Source organism: Chaetodon auriga, chromosome 6 (genome assembly GCF_051107435.1).
Source record: "Chaetodon auriga isolate fChaAug3 chromosome 6, fChaAug3.hap1, whole genome shotgun sequence".
Lineage (NCBI taxonomy): Eukaryota > Metazoa > Chordata > Actinopteri > Chaetodontiformes > Chaetodontidae > Chaetodon > Chaetodon auriga.
Window position 1 is genome coordinate 7,586,130 of NC_135079.1, and position 19,128 is coordinate 7,605,257.

At 45.2% G+C, this 19,128-nt stretch overlaps 1 protein-coding gene across 1 annotated transcript in view; it reads left to right on the forward strand.

Moving 5' to 3' along the window:
* The first annotated feature begins 3,022 nt into the window (after positions 1–3,022).
* Positions 3,023–19,128, forward strand: part of plxnb2b (plexin b2b) — a 121,518-nt gene continuing 105,412 nt past the window's right edge. The window contains exon 1 of the mRNA XM_076733620.1: positions 3,023–3,605. The gene's annotated coding sequence lies outside the window, so the exon portion shown is untranslated. The remainder of the gene's footprint in view (positions 3,606–19,128) is intronic.

Below are 19,128 nucleotides of genomic sequence, written 5' to 3' on the forward strand. Positions count from 1 at the left end.
TATAGAGTGCTTTTTAATGCTGAATAGGGATAATAGTTGCTTGTGCTTGTTAATGAGGTTGTTAGTTGATGTAACAGTACAAGCTGCCACCAACAGAGGGCAGTCTATCCACATTGCAAGCAGACTCTGAACTATGAACCTTGAGTCTGATATGACCACTACATCATTGTGGACAACTGAAATGCTGTGTCATAAATTAGGTTGTATAATGTGTTGATAGTCAAACATTTTACAGCCTGGACCAGCTAAGGGACACTGTATGACAAATGGTACTGTTTGACACCAGCAAGATAACAGATCATCACTATTCAAGCAACATAAAGGCAAGCTGCAGGAAGGTATAGGCGCATTGATCAAAATGTCATCACAGCAGGCTATCCAGTAGAACAAAGTGAACTTCTATTCCACTTTAGTGAATTTAGAGAGCTTTGACTTTGCCTTTTCTGGCTACCGACATCCCCTGGGCTATTCCAAGACTCAGTAGGCTCATTACTTTTTAGACAAACAGGTTTGGACATATTGAACTTGGACCCAAAACAACCCGGCTCTAGCCCGCCACTTTCCACTGCCCCAGCTCTGTTTGCGATTGCGAAGTGTTTGTCTCTCTCACTCTATCTCTGGGTGTCTGTTTGCCTGACACTTGTCTGGCTTGGCCTAGTTTCTCCTTGATCTCATCAGTCAATGTGAGGACCTGTGAAGGCCATCTCCCCATCTTACCCTGTGAATCTCTGCCAGCTCTGTGCCTGTGTCAGCAGTTAAGGACTGACTCACACCCACGCAGTCTCCAGTCTTCACTCTGGGGCCCATTGGGCAAAGGCAGCACATCTCCCCAAACAGACAGCCTCATTTGCATGTCCATAAATCACTCACAAAGCTGACACCCAGCCACACAACAAGACATGACAAAGAGTCACAAAACTCAACGTGCCAAATTGCAGTGTTATGTGATATTAGGCTCTAAGGCAAAAAATAAGCTATTCATACAACCTCTCAGGTGATGATAGAGCCAATCAAGCTTGAGTACTACTTACACACATATGGCCCATATCTGAAATCAAAGCAACTTCTAGCCCCTTCTCTGCATGAATGTGTCAGAAATCAGTGAATTTATCCCTAAAAAAAGACCTCAACATATGGCTGATTCAAAGACTATTACATATTCACAGGGCAATGAAAGATTGCAGCACTTTCTAAAACTTAGTTTGACTAAAGTGTTTCAAAATTACAGTTCTTGTGATTAACAATTCAGCAGCCAAGGTACAGCGGGCACACCAATAATATGTTATAATGACTAGTGATACAGCTCTTGTAAGGACATAGTCAAATAGGGCTCAGTGAAACATAAATAACTGAGGAGTGGTTGCTCTTGACATATTTTTAAACCAAGCAATGTCCCCACATTCCCTCTCCACACTAATCTGTGCTCATTTGCATGAAATACCAATGGTTTATTTATGTTTCATTTAGCTGTTTATTTGACGGCGGTATTACAGCGAACATCAGATGCATTGCATGTCGAATTTGTACTGACGGCTAATTTACAATTATTGTCCCTAGGTGGGCTTTTAGATAATTACACAAGTTAAAGTGAAAGCTGATTTCAAAAGTAGGGGAAAACAACAATATGATTTACATTATAATGTAGATGATGTAGAATAATGTAGCACAAACACTGGGACATAAAAGCAAATTGACAATGATCGTAGTGAAACTACTGTTAGTTTACATCACAATTAATCAACCTTAAAGGGCCAGATCACCAAAGACAAAAAGCGCCGTGATGCAGCTGAGTTTTATTTGGTCTTAAAACAGCTGCTGCCAACACTTCTGCTGTCACCCCAATACAATGAATGTGACTGGAAACTCGTCGCTGATGCTCAAAGGATCAAGAAATGACATTTGAAAAACTCAACAGTGATGTGTCTTTCTCTGGAGAACTGACAGACCTCGCTGTCAACAGTCACTGAGAACTGTTTCCTTCCAAAAGCAACGCTTGGCAAAGCTGTCCACAGTGATGTCTGCTGATTATCCTGAGTAAACATGCAATTGTTTCTGAATAGACACATGCTGTAGGCTATTTTCGACTGCCATTTTTCCAATGTTGTGAGTAGTTTCAGTGAAAGCTAGACTCCGAGGTCACGTCCTCAGTATCGTTTGTGGGAGAGGAGAGTGGCGTACAGACCTGAGGAGGACTTTTAAATACAAATTCTCATATTCTTTACAGTTTGTGTCTTGAAATGGGTGTATTTTCAGACAAAAATGGCAATTAAATAAAGCTATTATGGTATCAAACATTGACTGGGTTGCGGTATGGGTGGCAGTGGGGAGAATTTGGAACAATGACCTCAGTATTTCTAAACCTCTATAGGTCTTTTTCATTTTGACATGTCACAGTAGGAAAAACAGAGTCGTAAATAACAAATTTTAGGATGGCTGCATTCCATTTAGCTGCTTCAGCCAATGTAGGTCACAACAGAGCAATTGTTCATGTTATGTAATTGCTTTCCCTCCTGTGATTATTTTATTTGATTCTAATTTAAATATTTGTATAAAGGGAGCATGAAGGGTCTACAACTGACATTTCATTGTGCTGTAAAATGTCAGTAAGTTAACTTGGATATGACAAGTCAAGCAGCTTATTTTGATGAAACCTGAACTATCCATGACACTGGAGAATGACTTTTCCCAAAGTTTAGCTTCTCACAGATCAACAAACGTTTCATTTCATGGACCTACTTATAGGAATTTTTATTTTTAAAGTTTTTTGTTATGGTTGGCCATGACTTGGCAGAATTACACAGCTATGTTTAGTCTGACGGGGGCGGGGCGTTAGTGAAATTAAAATCATTACTTTTGAACATCCCTTGTGAATATTCCTCATTTTGCCTGGAATGACCTGGAACCACCCCCGCAGACCCCCGTTGGATCCGGACCACACGTTGGGAACCACAGCGCGGGGCTGCTGCCACACCGCTCCCACCGCCCGCGGAAGTATTTTGCTGCGTCGGCGCACAGACGACACAACTTGTTTCGCTGTCCGCCTCTTCTGCTGCTTGCCGCGTATTGTCTCCAAACACACGCACAGTGGCTTTGCCGGCGGTGAGTGTGGAGAGGGAGGAGAACAATTCCTTCCGCACCCGGTCGCGTCCGCTCTCCTCCAGTGCGCGCTTCTCCCTCCCTCTCCTCTCCTCCCTCAGTCCAACATCCCGCGTTTCAAACGCGATGACAGTCGAGGCGAACGCGTGAGCGGAACCCACAGGTGTGTTGCTGCCAACTGCGCCGCGGCTTCTGGAGACTCACACACCTGGAAATTACCATGTGACTCGGCACCTGGGCGTGGAGAAAGTCCCCGGTATTGAAACCAGAGACTCTTTTGTTGAGGAGTTGTCCGGGTCGCGTTTGAACAGGAATTGAGAAATCGCTCAGCCAAGTAGCCCGTGTTTTCTACGGAATAGTGCCTTTCTGAAGCGCCTCACAGGACGTGTGAGAAGAGTAAAATGTGAACTTGCTTACGGACTTTTCTTTTTTTATTCTTATTATTATTATTTCAGCAGGGGGAGTTCTTCAGTATCTGGACTGACTCTCATCGCTCTTTTTCCTCCAAGGTGAGTTCCGGGGAAGCTGGTGTATCCCGACAAAGTGGGGTTTGGACTATTTGCGTCAGTGTTAAACCACATTTATCAATTTCAAACCAGCGGTACACATGAGCAGCAAGTTTTGATCATACGCCCTGTCGAAACGGCATGGGAGCGCAAATCGTCCCCAGCCTCTAAAAACATCGCTGTTCTTTACACGTTACTGTTTCATTTATCGTTTTTTTTATCCGGATATCCCGAAGTAATCTATTGTCAGAAAATATACCGCAAACAAAGAAGCTTTAAGGGCAGCCTAGCCATCATACTAATCCTGAAAAGGCTGTAGCTTTCTTAAAAATTGAAATGATATGCACAGTAGCGTTACTGTGCAGGAATCATGAAATGTGTCATTGAAAGGCTTGTTAGCTGCAGTCATGCCTGGGTGCAAAGTTGTTCTGCTGTTAAACTCAACAGCTGTGTGTTTGGAGAGAGAGGGAGAAAAAAGCCCCTGTAGACATGCTCTTCCGTAAACCATGCATTTCATCTCAGGATCACAGCATCTGCCCGGTCACCTCACAAGGAGCCGTCTGTCCCCCATACACAAGCAATTTCAGTGAGAAATGGGCACGGGATCTGTGTTCCTCACCTCTGGACAGTAGGCTGTACATCAACAGCTGAGAGGACAGAAGTAGTAGTGAGCATCGCCTCTTGTTTGTTTTTTCGCTTTCCTTCCCCCCCCTCCTCCTCTCTTTCTTGTCTCTTGTGGAGAACAAGGAGACAGAAGCACTATTCATGTCCCTGTTGAATCTCCTGTGCAGTCTGTGTCTCTCCGTCCCTGGCGCGGCCCTCCGCCAGACCACTGTACTTCCTTGTTTTCTTTCTAAATCGTCCTTTTATTCGCAGCCCCTGCCATCTTCCGCCCCTTGAGCGCAGACTTACTGTACATAGGATGCTCCATCTCCTGGGGATTATTCCTATTAGATAACATTATACATGCACTCTCATAGTGGGAATGGATTAGTGCAGGCTGGGAGCACGTGGAGGCAGGAAAGGCGGCTGCTGGTGGTGGCTGGAAGGGGGTTAGAGCAGGGGGTCAGCACTCCAGTCTCCTGACTGAGCAGGCATGGTTTTCCAGTAGATGCCATCTGCTCTCATGGACACACATAAGCAATTGAAAACCAAGCTGCTTCCTTGTCTTCTCCCTATTTCCACCATCTCTCTCTCTTTCCTCTGTCTGTGCCTCTGTCCCACAGTGCTTCATTCAGGGTTTATCTCTTCCACTCTGAATAAATAGAGACACCTTATCTGCGCAGAGGAGAGTGGTGATAAATGCTTTCTCCTGCTGCCCGCAAGGGTGAAAAAGACAAGCGTGCCACACTTCTTCATCATAGATGCTCTTTTCAGGGCAAGTGAATAGAAGACATTTCTCATTCAGGTCATGCAAGTGTTTCAGGATTCTGCAGAACAATCCCAAAAGTCGGATGCAAGCTCATACCCTGTAAAACAAGGGCAACAGAGAAAATAACAAACAAAGCAGACATTTCCATGAGTCCCTCTTTTTTTTGGTAATAAGCCGCTGGCTCTGGAAATGAAACTTTGTGGTGAATCCACTCTGAGTATTTTTGGATCCAGTAAAATAGCCTCTGACCAGCTGAGAAACGGAGGTAGCGAGCACTCAGCTGTTAAGCTCCTACATGTTTTGGGTGAGCTAAAGTTCACCCTGTCCTTTTTAGTGTTACACATTTTTCTCAGATAGTTTAAACCATGGCGTCTCCTGGAAGCGCGCGCTGCATTTTGGAGAGCGGTGCCGCGTTTTTGAGGTCAAACGAATTTGAACTCACCCCCGGTCTCTTTTGTTTCCTTTGCATTGGATTACTGACTTCTGTCATTTCCATTTTTGAAAATAAAACCATAATCCTCGTACGCAACAAGCAATCCCTTGCCTCCTGTCTGCAGCCTACAAACAGAAAAACAGCACAAAACAGTGGTGTGTGCCATTGGTTCATTGCAAGTGAGTCATTTTAAATTACTTGTTAATCTCCTTTTTTCTTCTCCCCACTGAAAACAGGACGCCATTTAAATCATTATCACATTGCAGTATCTGTTAGACCTACTTTCTCTTTAAAAGGCTGACTGTTATGTACTGTTTGACTAACATTTCCCTTCTGCAGAATGGACTTTGTAAACTTAGGTGTGGCGCACATGAGAAAGACCCATATGCATTACCTTATTCCCCGAGCTTATCTAAAGTACACATAGATTTCAGGGGAGTGTGGGCAGACGCGTGAAGGGCGTGTCAGCTTGGCATTAGACTGCTGAAAAATCTGGGGAATAGAGATTTCCTTCAGATTGGAGATAGGCTCGTCTTTTCATGTCTGAGGATTATCCTATGATGAAGGGACGTCATGCTGAGGTGGATTTTTGATCGTATCTCCGTCGGGTTTTACAGCTGCCACCCTTGCCCTTGGACTTCACGGCCTTGTCCTAAACTGTCCCCTCACCGGCTTTCCTTTCTCCGCCCCGCCCTCTTGCTCCAGCGTGGCGTTGTTTGTACTCCACACGCCAAACCTTCGCCACCCTCGCCATCCAACACTTCTCCCCCTCTGTGCTCTATCAGAGATGACAAAGCTGATGTATGATGGACCTATGAGGTGTGATCATGCTAATTCTCATTCTTGGTCCCCCAGCAGCAGGCTACGAGGATGGGCTGTGTGGCAGGAGATAGCAGGCTGGCACCTCTTTGAATCCCCCTACCACCATCAAGCAGCTTTAAGTTCACTGCAATCCAGAGTTTAACCTGGTCTGTCTGCAGGCTTCCAAGCCAAGCACCTCAGCCCCAGATAGCGTGGCCAAGTTCAGCTCAGCAGCGTGTACTTTTACCTCTAAAACAACCTTCACACTTTCTCAACCCACACTGTCTTTAATCCCGTGTCCATGGCTGACCACACCATGCACTCAAACCGTCGTGGCCGACTTTCTTCTCCATGCTGCTGCCAACTCGTGTTGGTTTTTCCCACTGCTGCCCACACTGCTTCTCTTCTGTCCTCACCTCTACCTTTAACCATTGTGACTCTTCCCTGCACTCTCAATGCTTCGAGCGTGAGTAAGCGGAACATGATGAATATTGTAAACATGCTCACACTCCTGAAAGAGATAAATGATTCACGTTGGGAGGGAGCTGCTTTAATTGCTCAGTTGAGAGGCTGTGGGCAGAATGTTCTGCTTGAGAACTGAGATATCCTAATATATATATTAAAAAAAGAAGTTCAGAGAGGTAGGCGGCCACTTGAGAAGTTAGCCCGGAGGAAAACATGATTTTTATTGCTCTTGAAAAGGCATTTTGGGTGGTGTTGGCTGTCAGCAGCCTTGAGGTTGCATATCTGAGGACTGAACACCAGTGATGGATACACAATACAGACATCTGCCTCATTCTCCCTTCCTTCACCCACTTCCCCGTGGCAGCTGAACTGTCAGCCTGACACAGACACGAAGTATCGTGAAGGCTTCTGATGTTACCTGCTCACTGGAGGCAAGTCGACTAGCTCACCCTCTCAGGCCACTGGCAAAACTTCACACCCTGCCAGGCAGTTTAGCCTGACACATCAGAGGCAGGTATCTGAGAACTTCTCAGCAAGGATGAGAGTGACGGGTCACCTTGATTCCTATCATGGGAAATCTTAATCAGATGCTTTCTTCTCAGGATTTGTATTGGCAGGAGAAAAGAGAGCGGGAAGCTAATTTATTTTTTGCTTTGGTAATTGAGTCTGGCGCGCATTGCTATCAAAATGCTATCCATTTAAACACTTCAGAGGGAAGTTGCTTCAAACAGTGAAACGTGACGGGTGATGTTTAGTCCAGCTCCCTTGCTTTATGATGAAAAGACGACTCACAGATCTTTCAGACTTTGACATATCGAAGATGAGTCGGCGCTTCATTTCTGTGCAAATTGAGGGTGCCTGTGCAGGATTTGGCAGCTTGCTGATATATCTTTCTCAGAGAGATTTGAATTTGAAATGGACTTAGGCTTACGAGAATAATGGAAACTGTGTAGAGCCACTTATTCCACCTGTAATGCATTTTCACTGTACTTTTTGTTCCTCACTCAGACTTGCTCCTCATTGAGTGCCATTTAATCCTAACTAAGCAACCAGAGGGTGCAATTCATTTTTATCCATGTGAGTCATTTCACAGTTAATCCTCAAACTGACCAATTTACTCCCGCCAAGATCATTTTTAATTATCACCTCTGCTTTACAGCTAATATGACGTCCAGCTGGTTTATGTTAATATGATAGTTACCGTCAAGTTATTGGCTCCCTTCTTTTTTATTTTTTGCATGCACACTGGGCGATTAATTATGAAGCACTAAATGTGAGCCTCAGCCAGGACTGGTGGGTGACAGATGCATGAAGGGTCAGTGCGCTGGCGGCAGCTGGAGATGAAGGTCACACCAACCTGAGCGAGCGAAGGGGGAAGATAATGTGGCAAACTGAGGAAGACAGAGGATGATCTATGCAAGTGTTACTTTATAAGAGAGATGAATGATCTCTGTGGATCTAGGAAGTAACTCACTTGCAGAGTATGACTCTGAGCAGCCTTATTATAAATAGATGGTGCTTAAAAAAAAAAACACATATGCTTCATTGTGTCTCGACCAGACATGCTCCCTTTGTTGGCACGGATAACGAATCGGAAAAATATTAAAATCGAAATGTTAACCGCTGGAATTTCCATATTGCAAGCCATTGCTACTTGTGTTCTGTATCTATACATTTTTCTTATTTAAAACAGGGAAATTATAGATGATGAGCCAGTCTTTTTGAGTGCAAGAGGCTCTTATTTAAAAGTTTAAGTGGTATTAAATCTCAAATCTCATGAAAACACACCAGCTGTGTTGCATTTGCACCTCTTTTAGCTTGATTTCTAAAGATTTTTGGAAAACATCAATTTAGATGTTTATGTTGCATTTGAATTTGACCAATGAAATGGTTATTAAAAAACCCTCATGATTAAGATTATTAACATTTAAAAGCAGTACCATAAAATCTTTTGGCAGAATGTGCTCTAAATTAGAAAATGGCAACATTAGATCTTGAGGAAACATATGCTGTCCTTATTATCTCTGGCATCTGCTGAAATCTGTTGGCAGCTGGAAGTGGACATGGGGATGGCAGCACTGCTGGAGGTTGGGTGTCGGTCTCTTAGTTGTCGGGTTCAATCAATATTAGAAGTTTTGTGTGATGGAGAGATGACTGTGCTTGTCAGCTTGACTTTGCTCGCTTCTTTTGTTACTCATTTGCTGGGCACAAAGTACAATATGTAATAGTGATCAACAACAGGAAGGACAGCTATGGCATCCACATATTTCAGCTGCCTTGTGGTGTTAATGGCTTTAAGAGACAAGGGGACAAAGAAATGTTTGAAACGCTGGTGCCTGCTTTGAGGGAACCCTGTACCGTTTGCCTGAGTGGGGTGGCTGACACTCGGGGTGGAGAACATGAGATTGGTCTGAGATGATTTTTTGGGCAAGTCTGATTATGGTTTGTTGAAAAGTAGCCTGAGGATCGTGATGTTGATGGTCTCCTATGAATTGCATGGCTGTCTTTATATAAGTCAGGTGATGTGGGCCTTTGACTGAACCGTCAGGTTATCGAATCCGTGCAGAGATATCACAGCACAGGAGGCTCTTCACTACTGCATGAGAGAACAGAAGCTGCACACACCGATGCCAGAGGCTTAACCTCTGCCTCTGCTCTACCCTGGAGCAGACATCCTCCACATGGACCTTCCACACCAGTTTGTTATCCATGTGGATGCCCAGGTACCTATATGTAAAACCTGATTCCTAAAAAGTTGGGGCACTGTGCAAAAAGTGAATAAAAACAGAATTGCAAACCAACTGTGTTTACTGAGATCAGTTTTATGAAATGTTCCTGAGCCCTTCTAATAATATCCTTTATCCAATCATGTGTCCAACAAGTAGTGAACCTCGTTCCATCCTCGCTTGTGAATGACTGAGCCTTTCAAGGATGTCCCTTTCATACCCAGTCATGATACTATCACCTGTTACCAACGAACCTGTTTACCTGTGGAATGTTCCAGAGGCATTTAGAGTATGAATAACTGAATTAAAAATATTTCTCATTCAGCTGCATATTACACAAACACAGGCACTTTGTGTGTGTCTGTTCCTCTTCTGCAGTGTCCAGATCTCAATTCATGATCGTTATTATCACGCTATGATAATACAATGTACAGGCAAGGCTGTCCGCCTTTATTACTGTTCGTATTGAAATGATTTCATGAAAATGAGATCATTTCTTTGTCAGGATCATGTCCATGTCTGGTAAATGAGGTGGGTTTCGTGGCCTTTCAGTAGCCTATGATCCAAGAGGGACCTATTAAAATCTCTTCATACAGCAATTGTTAAAGTTACTGAGAATCTAGTTAAATGCCACTGGCTCTGTTGCTTCTCATCTGTAAACTGACAGACCGTTTTACTGTGGCAGTAGTCTAGGCATCAGTAATAACACTGCCAAGGATACTGCCCTAACCTTAGAGACTGACATTTTGCAGTGACCACCAGTCGCTAAAACTTGTAGTTGCTAATATCTGAGGTGGGATTTTCTAAGGTGACAGTGATGTTTTTTAAGATCAGGAGGTTTTTTTTTTTTTTTATTGATCCCCATGGGGGAATTAGTCACTCAATGCAGCGGCAAAAGGATTCAGCGGGGAAAAGGATGTGTAGAACATAAGCACAAAAATCTGCAAACTAAAACAGCAAAAATAGACATAAACAACAAAATGATGTAAAACAGTGAAGGTGATGCAGACTGGAGGTGGGCCTTGTCACATTTTGTTGCATGTTTTTTTGGATAGCGGGCTCATGTAGGGCATTAGTATGAGTCAGGCCTTTACCTTGGCATTAACCTTGTAGAGTTGGGACAGTGTGGTGGACTAAAGGCAGAGGTGGATGTGTGCACCTCTCCGGCTTGGTCATGATCTACAGGAATGTGAGCTATGCCTGATCAGCCAACCGTGACCTTTGTGCTGGAGCAGTACCCACCGCTGTTGTGTTTATAACTTCCTGTTTATGCTAACATGTCCATCCCTGAACATGCTCTCTCGTTCCCTTTATCAGCCTCTCTTTATACAGTCTCATGTGCTCAATAACTTTTTTTTTTTTCCCCTCTGTTGAATCTTTTTTTTTTTTTTCAACTTTTATTCTTTGTCTTTCTTACTCAGTGTGTCTGTAGTCTACGTGGATATTAATCCTGCTTCCTGAAATATGCCTGGGGCTCAGAGCTGTCTTCTGAAATGCAGATCTGTGGAGGTGTCATCATAGCTCTATGTCTTGGGTGTCTGCGCTTGCCCCCCAGCCTCACTCTCCTATTCACGCAGCCGTGATGACATGCATTATTCCTCACTGACTCATCTGGGCAGCCTCAAAGCTTCCCAGTTTTGGTTTCCCCCTCTTAACTTCTTCAGCAAAAAAGGAAGTTGTTAGATATTTTATGCTGGTATCTGCAAATCTTGTAGACATAGTATCTGCATTTTTTCTGCCCTCTCCCTTCTCTTTCCTAATCTGTATACAGTTGGTCAGACATGTGACGGTCATGCAGATAGCTTGAGCTACTTGCACGCGTTATTTTTGTCCTGTGACACTCTGTTTCTCCGTATTCCCCTTTTCACAGATCTGTGTTTACAGTTGCTCCACACTGGCTTTTCAGTCTTTAACTAAACCAAATGATAGGCCTAGGAGAAATGACATCAGAGTCGCAGCCACATGCCCCTGTAAGAATGCCTAAATATTTACAGGCCCTCATAACACATGCTAGCCTACCACTCAGCCTCCCATTTGTTCAGCCTGTAAGTTTTTAAACTCAGCCCTGTGGTCGCTTCCTTCTGCTGTAGCTGTGTCTATTCTACGTCCTGTCTGGGCCGATCCCACGTCATTGATCCCTCTGTGAAGCTGGGCTCTTTAATTACAGTCATTAGCCGGAGTAGATCTGCTGCTGGGGTTAGAGAACCTTATTACCAAGACCATGTCTCTTTCCTCCCCGCACAGCGAACAGCCTAATCCTGCTTGCTTGTGTGTTCTCTGAAAACAAGCTGCAGTTACAATGTTTACAGAAAACACGCTGCCAAATTGGATCCCCAAATCACACAAGTCTCACCAGGAGACATTTTCCCTTTCTACTTTCATCCTCTTTCAATTGGATATGGAAGAGAAGTGCGCAGCATTCCAATGACAGATTGAAGCAAAGTTGGGAGTAAGAGGCCATGTCGGTGTGCTGCTGTTGGTTTATTGGTGGACTGGGTGCCGACTGGTGGAGTGACCAGGCCATTTATCCGTCACTCCGGACCTCCATTAAGACCTCTGTGTAGTCCTCCCTGTTGAGATCTACAATACACTTCCCTTGACATGTTACTCCTCCCAGAGCCCATGTTTTTATTTTTAACCAGGTTCTGTTCTGTTTCACTTCTAGTCCCTGTTTTTGTCTGTCCCCATTAGCATGTCCTCACGCATTCCTCTGTGTCTGTCGCTTAATTAGTCATATGGAGTTGGTCTCCTCTTTGGGTAATGGAAAAAATGAACTCACATCTTGCTCCCACTGTGTTCTTATGTGTCTCTCCACCTTCTGACGTGAAAACAAAACATTGTCCCCCTTGAGCAGCGTGCTAAAACCACACATCTGTTCTGCATGTAAGATGTAAACACAAGAAATCCTGATTACTAAAAGACAGAGAGATTATTAAATATGGTCTCATTCCAAGCGATAAAGTGTCTGGATGGGAAATCTGATTAGACTGGATTGTGACTCTGCGTTTCTTCTACATATGCAGTGTTGTGATCCATGGGATCTTTGCTAGGCCTGACCTTAATTAATGCTGTGACTGCTCTATCTTATCAGTAGGGTAGCATTTGAGAAGCTAGTGATGATGATGTGTCCTTCTTGTGTAAAGTTCAGGCATAGAGCAGCATGACATGGCTGCAGATTGATTTTTTTGAAGAACTAGGTTAAACCTTGGAAAAACTGATGCGGTGCAATAAAAGTATTCTGTCACGCTGTCCATTTCCTTACGTTATGACTCACCATCAAGCAAGTGTTAAAAGGTTTCTGGGTTAAGGTGTGCTTTTCAGTGCCGCAGCCTCACGACAGAATATAGTCCTACCTTTGTCTAATGGCATGCACGTCATGTTGGCTGATGTTGACGTTAGAAACGGAACACTAGCTAAATGAGGCTCTGTATTTCAATGCATTATTAGTAGCAGCAGACCACCCGAGGAGCTCAGACAAATAAAAATCCCATTTCCTCTCTTTCCATTGGTGGTATTAAGGGCTGAGGATTGCGCTGTTGCCTGAGTGCCAATGAAAAAGCCACTCAGTGTGTGAGCAGTTAAAGCTCTCTCAGCGCAGCGAGGGTGAAGCCTTCCTTCTGTATGCATCGCCCCAGCCAGCTTGATCGATTCACTGTTTGCTCGCTCTTGTCTAAGTGTGAGCGCACACTGCCCACTCCGCCCACAGGAAATAATTCGGACTTGACCAGTGCAACCTGCCTCCCCTCGGCTTCCTCGGCACACATGCACACAGATGCGCAAATGTATACAGTGAGTCCACAAACAGTCTGTCTTTCAGCCTAAGGGGAGTGGACAGCCCCTGCATGGATCCATGAATTCCTCATAACACAATCTGTTGGCTGATCAATAATTCAATTCTATCTGTGAGCAAGCATGTCTGGATCCAATCTCACCTGCACCTCCCACGGCCTTCTCTTAACAAGGTGGGTGTTGTGTCCTTGAGCTGGGCTCAGATTTTGTCTGTGTCGTTCTGCTTGTCCTTGTGTGTGCTGATTAGTTTGCCTTAGTTAGTTCTCAGGCAGCGCTTGGTCTAGTCTATTGTCGTGCGTCCACCTCCCCTGTGCATGTGCGTACACGCATGAGGGCCCGTGGCCATTGTGGATTACAGCATGTTCATTATTTCAACTGTGTACATGTCTCATGTCTTTGTGTCCACAGCAGTGTGTGTGGCTGTGAAAGTGTCCATCTACAGCTGGCAGTGTGTGTGTGTGTGTGTGTGTGTGAGAGAGCTTATGCATGATCTGTCTCTCCCTCCAGGCGGCTCGACGAATCAAAGGCATGGATCTCATTAAAAGGTATAGAGCCTGTGGAGAGGTCAGCGGCTAAGTTCTCTGATTAGTAGGCTCCAGCGGGCTGCCTGGGTGCTGTTTGGCGGTGGCGGGCGGGGGGAGTCGCCTCATAGACGTGCTTCTCATCCCTCTCCAGCCCACACCTGGTAGGCTGTGTGCCCAACACTCTCTCTCACCGCAGGCCCCATCCCCATCTGACAGGGTCAAGGACATCACACAGGAGCACGGGTTTACCCCTCGTCCCCATCGTCTGGCCCTCTCTATTCCCCCTACTTTCTATCACAGCCTAATGGGCTGCCTACTTCCAGTTCTGTTTTTATCCCTCTTTGAGTGTTTTATCAAAGGCCACATTCAGTTTCCATCCCAGTGACAGCCTCTCTCACTGCACATCAAGCTGCACCAATAGCCCGACAAGCAGCTTTCTGGGTCGTTAGTAACTCGTTCCAGGGCCCGGACTCCTATCAAAGCCAGCGACCATGAACCAGGGATGACTTTCAGCCAAGGGCAAAGTGTATATGTGTGACTGTGAGTTAGAGAGACAGGGCGCTGCTGAAGGTTGAGTGACTTTGGACGGTTTCTCCCTTTCCTCTGAACGGTCTTTCTCTTTACTCCCGCCGTCTCGTCCCCTGTGTGCCTCTCAGTTTAGTGCCCTTCCAGATAAAACAACGGCAGTAAACTTCCTCTTTGTTTCTCTGTCTCTCTCCTCTCCTCACTGATAACCACACTATCTAAAAGTAGGCCCTGGCAGCACTCCCTGTCTATTCTCTCCCCCCACTCCACCCCTCACCACCCCTTCCTCTCTCCCAGTATGTTAGGGTGCATTGTATGTAATCTGTAGATGGGGAGAAAGGGTGTGCTTTTCTTTTTTCTGGGCCCGCCAAAGGAGGAGGCGGCGGCGGGAGCGATTGTGGGTGGAGGGGACTGGCGCGTATCTGCTGACTGTCACTTCCATTTAGTGTGCTGTCCTCAACTGCTTCCCCTATATGCCCAGACCGGGATCTCAGTAAGCCAAGGTCCCCTTTTGTTCAGTGTCCAACCTTTCTAATCCACAAACCCTTCAGTCCACAGATATTCTGTAGTAATTACAGGGCACTTTTTTTTCTCCAAACTTTTCCTACATGAGGATTTAGATCATTTCTGAGGCTTATTGTTTGCCGCTTTTCAGAATTTGTCAGAGTTCATGGTTGTTTTTATATGTTGGTGAAAGGTTTTGGCATCAATTTCCCCTGGGAGCAGAGAGGGTTGAATTCACAATAGTCCACACACTGCTTCCTAGCTGCCACTGCCTCCCTCTCCGTTCCCAGTCTCTGTCCCTCTCAGGCTCAATCAATTAATAAAGCTTGACATTTATTGCCGAAAACAAATAAAAGTGCTTGGTTTGGGGATTGTGTCGTATGCAAACCTCTCACCCATTTTTTGTGTTTGTTTACATATCATTGAACGTCCTGATCCCCGGACAACAGCACGCTGCCAAAAACATAGGCCTCAAAGGAATTCAGTTTAACGCTGTGCAAGTGCCTTTTCTAAAGGGCAGCGCTGCGCCTCTGGTTGTCGAAGTCTGTTTAGCGGAATAATCAGTGCTTTAATTAACAAAAGTCAGTTCAGAATATCAATTATAGTTTTCCTTTATCGGCATTCATGTCACACCAAGAAACAATTATGACTGATTGTGAGTTTCTATTGTCTTTTGTTGGTGATAATTAGTTACTTTTTGCTTATAAATGACACTTTTTTCCGCATACATAACTTCTCCTCCTGCCCTCCGCTCTCATTTGCGATTTCTTTTTATATTAATGAGTGGCCTTAAGCTCAAATCATGAGTTTGGGAGTCACTCGTGGAGTGTGTTCTGTTGAAGAGAGAGTGCAGTGTGTTTTCTTTCAGAGAGCCTTAGGGTACCGCTAGCATTTTCTCTCAGTCTCATCCCAGTCCAGACACGCTCCTCGCTCTGGTATGACAAACATCTCACCGGCGCTCGCTCAAACTGCAGCTGAGCTTTAATGGCACACGGTCGCCTCCACACACACACGCACGTTCATTCAGTCACATTTTAATACACTTTCACAGTCTTTTCCGTGCTTTCCGTTTATCTTTCTCTCATTGTCAAATGCCCTCACATAAACACCCTCCTGACTCTCCTGCAAGTCTCAGAATACCAAGCTCTGGGGTTCCTCTTCTCTGCCGGCTGAGGTAATGACATGGTTGCGGCCCTCGCTGTGGTCGCCGTGAAACAACAGATCCGCTTCATAACCACACCTTTCTGTCTGTTTGTGTGGGGTGATGGAGTGTGCGTTGTCATTTGGAGGTGCGCCATCAGCCCACAGTCACACTGTCATCACCCTTAGCCTCCCGTAGCGGATGGTGAACAATGTTTTGTTTCACCTCATCTCTTTTCTATTTCGCCCCTTCTTTCTTTCGTGTCTGATTGAAACAGTCCTCTTGTTTTCCCTTCTTCCCCATGTTTGGAAATAATTTGTCACGCTTGATTGTCACAGAGACATGACCAGGGCTTTGGTTCTCTTCCAGTTACTGCAGAGTTGTTTGCATTTGCCGGTTGGCCCGTCCAGAGTGGGCAAAGGGTGCAGTGGAGCCAATTATAGCAATGGGTTTTGTGCGCACTAAGCGTAGCGTGGCGGCAGTGGGTGTGATGGGTTTTTAATGGGACTGAGACACAGTCACAGATGTAAAGGCTTGTTGTTTTTGGTGATTGGAGTGGTCAGTGTTTGATAGGTGGGCCAGCAGAGCACAGTCCACTTGAATCTGTGACTGATTGTTAAGATCAAGCACCGCTCACAGGCAGATGGTTTCCCACCACAATTTTAAATCACTTTTTTTTTTCTCCATAGATTCTAATTGAAATGAGTCGCATTGCTAAGATGTTTTTGCAAAGCTCAAAATGCAATAAAAGGCTTGTGCTGTTGGGGTTAAGGGCACGTGCCCCCATCATTAAGTGACACTGCTCACAAGTTTTGTTTGGTAGTTAAGTCCAAATACTACGTGGAAAAAGAGAATTAAATAACCCTGAGATTTCATTTCCCACACTCATAATTGATGCGCTAGTTGTTTGCTTTTTCATAGTGGGGGTAGAAAGCAAAGCCTCATCCCCTAGAAAGTATTCTTAGGATGTTATCTCTTGAATAATGAAAGTGTCCCTTCTTCCCTGTCTTTGGAGCCAGTGTGTGATCCTGCGTCAGGCTGTACGGTAAATGATACGGTGAGGGCCATTAGCTAGATCTTTGTCTGTTCATACTGCTGGCTCCTTCTGATAGCTAAAGTGTTTTCTGCTTATTAACCATACTGTCATATGCTCTTTTGTAAGGATGCACATTAATCTAAATGCACGCTGGTACATTAAAAATCTTTGCAGCCGCTCGCAATGAACCGCAATAGGCTTGATCAGCCAAGAAATGAATGAGAGAATGCCAGTGCACTAGTTTTTGCTTAGCTCAGTGTAGACTATCGAAGAAGTGATTTGTATTCGTGCTGCCTTCCGGTCCCCTGCCCTGTTTGCAGTAGCCAATCTGGACAAGGGGTTGTTATCAGAGGGCCTGAATGAAACAGCTGCCTAGCACTCTTCACCATGGCTCCGCTCAAGTCCTTCTACGCCTTTGAAAATGTTGTGTTCTGCCCGTTGTGTCAGACACACTGCTTGCTAATGGCTCCTGGCTCTGATCCAACCTTATCCCACATTCTGAACCTGACTTTGGTTGCATCAGGCCCCTCTCACAAGTCGGAGACTTACCTGGATCATGCCAGCAAGCAGCCGGCTTCTGATAGGGAACGGTTTTCTACAGTGGTTTAGGCATTTTGAGGATAAACCCTACCCCATGGACTGCTCTGAGAGGGGGATGGCTAGCACCTGCCACTGCTAACACGCTAGTATTTAGTGACAAGAGGGTTTCAGCAGAGCCCTGTGGGTAAGCCACACCGGATTTTTCACTTGACAAACTAGCCTAGTCACATTGAAATGGCTTTTCCTACTGTTTTGGCTCTGCCCTCTCCATGCCCTTGACTCGGGGAACTGCTATTGAAATCAAGCGCACGTACAGACTTGTCAGCTCCACGTAACCACTAGCAGCTAGCCTAAGTGCATCGCCCTTATCTGTGATGTCGCTTCCTCCCCTGTCCATGCTTGTCTGAGCCAGGTCATAAGCCACCCCCCTCACCTCCCCCACCCTCTCTCTAGACCTGTCTGTTTCACTGTAATGCAGCCTAAGCCTTTGGTTGAGAAGGGCATTAGCCTATATTTGCGGGCATGGGCGCTTTGTCATCCAGACCTGGGAATGGCTGCTCCAGATGGGTGATTAGTCACTACTGTGTGTATGGGTCTTTGAGAGACGGCGAGAGAGCTGCTGGTGTGTGCATGTGACCTAAGATCGCTGTGATTAGAAGAGGATGAGTCTGACAGCCTAAATGAAGATAAAACACGGTCGCTTGTATTGTTTCATGTCATGCGCTTCCACACTCATATGTGTGCACGGTTGTGTGGTTCTGTGTGTTTATCATCTAATAGCCTTCATCCTCCCCCTGTACTCATATCCCCAATCCAATCTTATCTCTAGCTCTGACTCTGCTAGCCGGGCTTCCATCAGCGATTTGGAGTGCAGCTCTCATGCCTGTAGGCTGCTGTAATGATAGCTTTTGCACAAAAAAAAAAGAAAAAAAAAAGAAAACCCAGCTGTTTGCTCACAAAGTATGAGAATGAAAAGTGGAGAGGAGGAGGAGGAGGAAGAAGAAGAGGAGGATGAAAGTGTCACCAGCCCTCTATTGTACAGCTGCAGTCTCATACAATTTCACGTAGCAGACCTAACAAAAGCAAGAACACGTGCACCATGAAAGATTAATTGGTTGCTGTTAGCTCTAACTCTCATCATCACCTGCAGCAGAGAAGGTAGGGAATACAGAAAAGAAACGTGTTGCCTGGTTTTGGCGAGGATAATAAGGAGCCGAGGGGAAAGGCGTTTTTCTCTCTCTGGCCGCTGGCTGACAGAAAGTTTCCAAAGTCAAGCGTGCGGAAGTTAGAAACTGAAGCCGAGATGCTGTTGTTTTGTGTTCACCTGGTCTAGTTAGCATGGTGACGGCTCATCTGCTGGCACTGATTGCACCGTGGACATGGTTAACAGCCCATTTAGAGGTTGTGTGTGTGTGTGTGAGCGTGTGTACGAATGAACAAGTGTGTAACATTATGTGTGTGGCACACCACTGTCCAGACACATCTGCCTGGCTTTAATTAGTTTTGCCTGGCACGGGGACCAACCAGTCTCTCTGGTGTTTAATAACAGCCTAGACAGTGGACATTTATCAAGGTCTGAATGCAACTGAAGTATCGTGCATTCATTTGGCCAAAATCACTTTAAAGTGATTATGCTCTTTTTATTTTGTGAAGCTGGTTGCAAAGAAGCT